General features: G+C 42.4%; 1 non-coding gene across 1 annotated transcript; it reads left to right on the forward strand.

The window, feature by feature from the left end:
• Positions 1-6,784: 6,784 nt before the first annotated feature.
• Positions 6,785-6,891, forward strand: LOC120268804. Its single transcript, XR_005539038.1, has one exon. It is a non-coding gene; the product is annotated as a small nucleolar RNA R71 (small nucleolar RNA).
• Positions 6,892-7,287: the final 396 nt, after the last annotated feature.

The following is a 7,287-nucleotide window of genomic DNA, read 5'->3' on the forward strand; positions in this document are numbered from 1 at the left end:
AATCTCAAGATTGGACAGTCACGATTTATTGACTGGGACGCAGTAGAGGATATTGGTCTTGCTGAAGAGGTCAGAGAGCTAGTTAGTGTGGGAGATTGGGACCGATTGCTTGCTATTCAGGAGCCCGTCAGACGAGATACCACCTTGGAGGTTCTTGCCTCGTTTTCCTTCGATCGTGATGCAGTTGATACCAGTTTTGACACGGAGGATGCCATTTGTTTCCGAGCCTTTGGTCAGCCGCATGGGATGTCTTTGACCCAGTTCTCGATATATCTTGGGTTATACGATCAGGACTATACTGATACTATCGAGTACACACAGCTCCTCACCGATTACCCTCATGATCTCACTCCGGACCAGGTTTTCCATGATTTATGCGGCTTTATGCGGCGGTCGTCAGTATTCTCCAGGCCAGTCGAAGGGGTCAGTGACAGGTCGGGGAGATGGTACTGGTTCACTTCGCAGGACAGATCTTTTGTACCTCCACTCCATGGTCCATGGAGTCCCTCTCCACCTAGGATATGTGGTCGCCGATTACTTTCACCATCAGAGTGAGTACCTGGGGTTGGGAGCATTGTTTGCGGGACCCTACATCACTCATCTTATGTTCAAGATGGGTCTGATCCGCTCGGTCAGGGGCGAGGAGAGGGTCAGTAGCCCAGTACCATTGGGTTTGGTTACTCTCCGTTTGATGGGCATTGTGAGACGTACAGGCTCAGGTGGATACGCACTAGTGGAGTCATCATCTGAGGACAACGAGGAGGCTACTGAGGCCACAGAGGCACCATCTGCAGACATAGTACTCGAGTTAGTCGACCCCCAGATAGGTATGGTTTTCCTAATCCTACATCCTTAACCGCAACCTTGTCCTTTGTTTCTATTCCCTCATCTTATAAGCAGACAATGGAGCATGAGTGTTGGCAGAAAGCTATTGAAACAGAAACTTCTTGCACTTGAAGAAAACCAAACCTGGGATGTTGTAGCGCGTCCCCCATCTATGAAACCTTTGGGCAGCAAATTTGTATTTTCTATCAAACTTCATTCAGATGGATCTATCGAACGTTATAAGGCGCGACTGGTGATTCTTGGGAACAAGCAAGAATATGGCCTAGATTATGATGAGACTTTCGAACCGGTAGCTAAAATGACCACTGTGCAAACCATAGTGGCGCTTGCTGCATCTCAAACATGGGCTTTACTTCAAATGGATGTCAAAAACCCATTCTTGCATGGTGATCTCAAGGAAGATATTTATATAAAGCTTCCTTTTGGTATGTATACTTCACAAAATGATGTTTGCAAACTTAAACGTTCTTTATATGGTTTGAAGCAAGCACCAAGAGTATGGTTTGAAAAGTTTCGATCTACTCTTCTTGGTTTTTCATATATACAAAGCCAATATGACTCCTCTTTGTTTTTTCAAAAGACATCTAAAGGTATAGTTGTACTCCTTGTTTATGTGGATGATATTGTGATAGCGGTTTACGATATGCAAGCCATCAATCATATTCAGAAATTGTTAAATTCGACTTTTCACATGAAAGACCTTGGTCAACTCACTTACTTCTTGGGGTTAGAAGTACATCATCAGCATCAAGGCATTTTCTTAAATCAACATAAATATATTCGGGATTTGGCCAAATTAGCAGGACTCACAAGTAATAAGTCTGTTGAAACCCCAATGGAAGTTAACGTGAAATATCGACGAGATGAAGGAGAGCTTCTTATAGATCCTACCTTATATCGAAAGCTTGTTGGTAGTCTAATCTATCTAACCATCACTCGATCGGATATCTCTTATGCTGTCCATACAGTTAGCAAATTCATGCAATCGCCGCGGCATCTCCATCTATCTGCAGTCAAACGCATCATCCAATACATCATTGGCACTCCTAATCATGGCCTATTTTTCCCTACTGGTTCCTCACTGAAGCTACAAGCCTATAGTGACGCAGATTGGGCTGGCTGTCCAGACACCAGATAGTCTACTACTAGTTGGTGTATATTTCTTGGTGATGCTCTTATCTCATGGAAATGCAAAAAGCAAAGCCATGTCTCTAAGTCATCAACTGAAGCCGAGTACCGTGCCATGTCTGCTGCTTGTTCTGAAATTATTTGGTTGCGAGCCCTTCTCACAGAACTTGGCTTTCCTCAAAATCAACCAACTCCATTGCATGCTGACAACACTAGTGCCATTCAAATTGCTGCCAACCCTATCTATCACGAACGTACTGAAACATATCGAGGGTTGACTGCCACTCTATTAGAGAGGCCCTCGACCACCAAGTTATCACTCTCCCACATATATCTACTAGTTTACAAATTGCAGACATCTTTACCAAATCCATGACACGTCAGCGGCATAATTTCCTTATTGGCAAATTGATGCTTGTAGATTTACCAGCATCAATTTGAGGGAGGATGTCAAAGAAATTAGCTGTCCATCTAATGATTAGCAGATTTTATGCAATATGTCAAGCCACCAAAATATATGTAAATCTTTTACTTTCCTTTTCAGGATATATTAGCTATTTTAGCTATATTATAGGGCTGAAGATCTGTAATTTAGCTGTATTATAGGGCTGAGATTCAGCTTGTATTATGGTTATATATTGACAACTCTCCACCATGGAGGAGACACCTCTTATTTTCAAAAGATCTCAGTTTTACATTGTGAACCCTAGGATGTATTCGTTTCATTGAATCTTTTTATTATGCTTTCAATGAATTGATGTTTATTGTGAGTTCCAATCTTAGAGACTTGATTGTATGAATACTCCCCTAGAGTGAAACTAGGGTTGAGAGTTCTTCTTGGTAACTCTTGTGAGTGAGTAACACACCATGAGAGTTAGATAAAGCTAGATTGGAGAGTGTTGAGAGGGTGAGTCGAGAGGTAGCGGAGCGTCCCCTTTCCCCTCCAGCGTGTTCTATCCTACCTCCATGTTCCAAGAGTTCTTTGTGGCCATAGTAGAGTGAATGGGGTAAGGGATGACCTTCCGCTGGGGCTTAGTTGCGAGTGCAATGGAGTGAAGCGCTGAAGTGATTTTAGCACCTACGGCTTAATCGTGGCTAGGAATCTTTCACCTAGCCCAAAGGGTTAGGTCTATACATAGGAATAGGGTTTTTTCACTTGGAATCCCTAGAGCTCATTGCAATTTTATGCGAGTGCGAGGTTGATAAGTTATTCAATCTCTCCTCCGGGATATGTATAGAGTTAGGTATGGTTGATCTTAGATTTGGGATCATGTAATTAAGGATTTCCATGACTCATTGTTGCATCAATTAGGAAGTATAATAGAGGGTTCTTCCATTTGAAACGATTATCCTAGGTGGATCAATATCCGGATACCCCATCTTTATTGATTGCCTTACCTTCTCTTTTTCTTGTGCTCTCTATCTTGTTGCTTTTATTTTTGTTATTTCATATTTTGTTACACTTATCACTATTCACCTTCTACATTAGTTAACAAACAACTTAAGTGTCTTTATTCCTTACTCTCTATGGATATGATACCCACTCATTTAGGATTATTACTTTGACACCCGTGCACCTGCAATTTATAAGCATATACGGACTTGTCAGGCCGCATGTTAAAAACTCACAAATACATCACTAAATCTCTTCTAATTTCTTCCTAAGCATGCATACCGCTTATAATTGAAGAAACAAAGCAACATTCACTCGTCTCATCGATTAAAATTAAGAATTGAAGAAGAAAAGAAGCAAAGAGGGTTTACTGACAAGTCGAAGATGTAGAACTTGGAGTCGGCTAGAAAAACAAGTAAAAATCCTTCTAAAACGACGATGCAAGGTCTAGATAGAGTAAGAGTGTGCTCTCTGATTGATTAGGAGTGTGAGAATGAAGAAACATGATAAGACTTTAAAGGAAACTCGCACCTCTTGAGGTTCTGTACATCCATACAGGCATGTGGAAATTACCCATGCCTGTGTGGCTCCACAGGAGAGCATCTATACAGACGCACGCCCCTGTGTCCTCTCAGGATACCACTCGTTTTCTCTGAATGCATCTACATGGGCGTGCCAAAAATTCTCACGCTCGTGCACCCGACCCACAGGGGCAGACGCACGTCCCTGTAGCTTCGCTGTCCAACCGAGAAAATTCTCTAAGTGTTTCACACGCTCGTACGGAAATTCGACACGGGCATGGATCCTTACTGGGCAATTCACAGGGCTAAATGCACGCCCCTGTGTCTTCTCGGGATGGAGGAGAAATTCTCTTCAGAGAACCACACGGGCATGTGGAAATTACGCACGCCCGTGCGTTTGTTGACAGAATCATCCACAAGGGCGAGTCCATGACCTTGTGTCTTCTTGGAAAACACAAGGTCGCACAGGCATGGACATGGGAAACACACGCCAGTGCAGAAATTTTGCACGGGCATGGACTATCACAAGGTCACTCACAGGGATGACTCCATGACCTTGTGCCGTCTCTAGATGAGCTCTGAACGAAAAGCACGCGCAATGTGAAACTTCCACATGGGTGTGTGTTTTCTCTAAACACTTAGCAAACTTTTCAAGCTTCGCTGAAAATTCTTGAACATAAATATACACTCAGAACATGCCTAATAATGTAATTTTAACTGGAGAAAACATGAAAAACCGCTCAAACGACCAAGATTCTTCTCCACACACGATTAGGCACATGATAACAGCACAATGCCCACGAGAAAATCATAGAAAAAGTATCTAAGAATCAAGACACCAAGACTTAAAGCCTTATTCATGCAAACACTAAACTAATAACCAGGAAAACTATAAAGACTTGAGTTACCTCCCAAGAACCGTTTGTTTAATGTCACTTAGCTTGACGTACCTTGTCTTACCACATAGGGGCTCATATACGAAGGTTTACCTCTTACCCATGACTTAGAAGCACAATGAACATAGTCTTTTGAAGGTAGAGGGAGAGTTGTCAAGCTTGGTATCACTTAACAAGGGTTCGTCAACCTTGTTCTGTTCTTACGCATTCCCAACGACCTTGGGGCATTTCTTGTGGCGTCTTCTTTCTCGCTTCAACATTCTGGAGCACCTTCTTCATGATTCCCGGAGTAGATGGTACTTTCTCCTCTTGACCAAGCGTCATTACTTCTTCATTATCCACCTCTTGGTCTAGCAACCCCTCATACGGGTCCGGATTCAATATTTCCTACACATATTCATCAATTATTTCATCACTAGTGTCAAGAAAACACAAGAGTATCATCAAAGTCAAGAGAATATCATATGGCTTCGGCGAGGCGGTATGTGAGCTTATCATCTCCAACCCTCAGTGTCAACTTCCTATCGTCCATATCGATTAATGCCTTGGAAGTGTGTAAGAATGGCCTCCCAAGTATCAAAGGAACTACTAGATCCTTATCGACGTCCAACACTACGAAGTCTATAGGAAATATGTACTTATCCATATTCACAAGTATGTCTTAAATGATGCCCCTCGGATGCCTCACTGTTTGGTCCGCCAATTGGAATGTTATCCGAGTTGGCCTAGGCTCTCCCAAGCCTAGCTTCTTGAAAAAGATATATGGTATGACGTTGATACTAGCCCCAAAGTCCGCCAATGCCATTTCTTCACCCATATTACCAATGTTGCATGGGATGACGAAGCTTCCGGGGTCTTTCTTCTTGTTTGGCATATTGTTTTGCAATACCACCGAACAAGACGCATCTAAGATCACCGATGCACTTTCCTCTAACTTCCTCTTGTTGGTCAATAAATCTTTCAAGAACTTAGCCTACCGAGGCATTTGAGACAACTCCTCCACAAAAGGAATGTTGATGTGCAATTGCTTAAATAGACACATAAACTTCTTGTATTGCTCATCATTTTGGTCATTCTTCAATCTTGAAGGATAGGGAATTCTCAGCTTGTAAGGTGGGGGTGCCATCTCCGTCTCCTTGTTTGCTCTCTCCTCAACCTCCATGACCTCGGGTGCTTCAACATTGGTCTTCTCACTTGGAAACCTACCCTCAACCTCACGACCACCTCTCAAAGTGATCACCTTCACTTGTTCTCTCCGATTAGTCTTGGTATTACTCGGTAGGCTTCCTTGTGGTCTCTCCAATAGAGACTTCGTAATTTGCCCCACTTGATTCTCTAGATTGTGTAATAAAGCGGTGTGGTTATGAAGTGTAGCTTTGCGTGACTGAAACCGATTGTTCGATGTCTGCACAAATTTGGTCAAAGCTTTCTCTAAATCATTCATCCAGGTCTCCAAACCTGAAACACGATTCACCATGTTTCGGGTTTGTTGTTGTTGTTGGAAACCCAGTAGTGTTATGGCCTTCTGTTGCCCTTGATGGTTACTCCACGAAAAGTTAGGATGATTCTTCCAACCCGGATTATAGGTGTTTCTATATAGATTACGTTGGTTCCTCATGGCATTACCCAGAAAATCAACTTGCTCGACTGAAGATGCATCACCAATAGAAATAGGGCAATCGATTGTAGTATGTCCTCCCCCACAACTTGTGCAAGTAGTGATGACCACCAATCTATTAGAAGTTAGAAGTTCTAACTTCTTCCTCAATGATTTCACTTGGGCCGCCAAAGAAGTGACTACATCGATTTCGTTGAGTTAGGCTACTTTCTTTTTTTCTCTCGCATTCCACTAGTAGCTGTTCAATACCATTTCCTCTGCCAACTGGCAGGCTTCTTCAGGGGTCTTATTCCCTATTGTACCTCATGCGGTAGCATCTAGAAGCTATCTTGTACTTGGATTCAACCTGTTATAAAAAATTTTAATGATGATCCAGTCGGGAAAACTATATTGCGAACACTTCTGCATGAGATCCTTGAATCGCTCCCATGTCTCAAACAATGATTCGAGCTCCATCTGTATGAATGAGGATATCTCATTACAAAACCTTGCTTGATTTTTCGGGAAAGTATCTACGTAAAGAAAAAGCTTTGACCATTTCATTAGAAGTTGTGATGGAAGCCTTTTGGCAATGAATAAAAGCCTTTGCTTGGCTTTTTCCTTTGAGAGAGAATGGGAAATCCCTTAATCGATAGCATCATCCGACACTCCATTAATCTTCAACATATCACAAACTTCCAGGAAGTTCTCGATATGATTGTTCAGATCCTCATCGCCCAAACCATTAAACTGCACTGACTGTTGAATCATTTGGATGAATGCCGATTTCAGCTCAAAGTTTAGAGTGGTGATCGGGGATTGCACAATACTCAATTGTGTGCCTAAAACTGAAGGTTTGGCATAGTCAGAAAGTGTTTACTGTTGCTCCAAATCCGACCCTTAACC

The sequence above is a fragment of the Dioscorea cayenensis genome, chromosome 1 (genome assembly GCF_009730915.1).
Source record: "Dioscorea cayenensis subsp. rotundata cultivar TDr96_F1 chromosome 1, TDr96_F1_v2_PseudoChromosome.rev07_lg8_w22 25.fasta, whole genome shotgun sequence".
Taxonomy (NCBI): domain Eukaryota; kingdom Viridiplantae; phylum Streptophyta; class Magnoliopsida; order Dioscoreales; family Dioscoreaceae; genus Dioscorea; species Dioscorea cayenensis.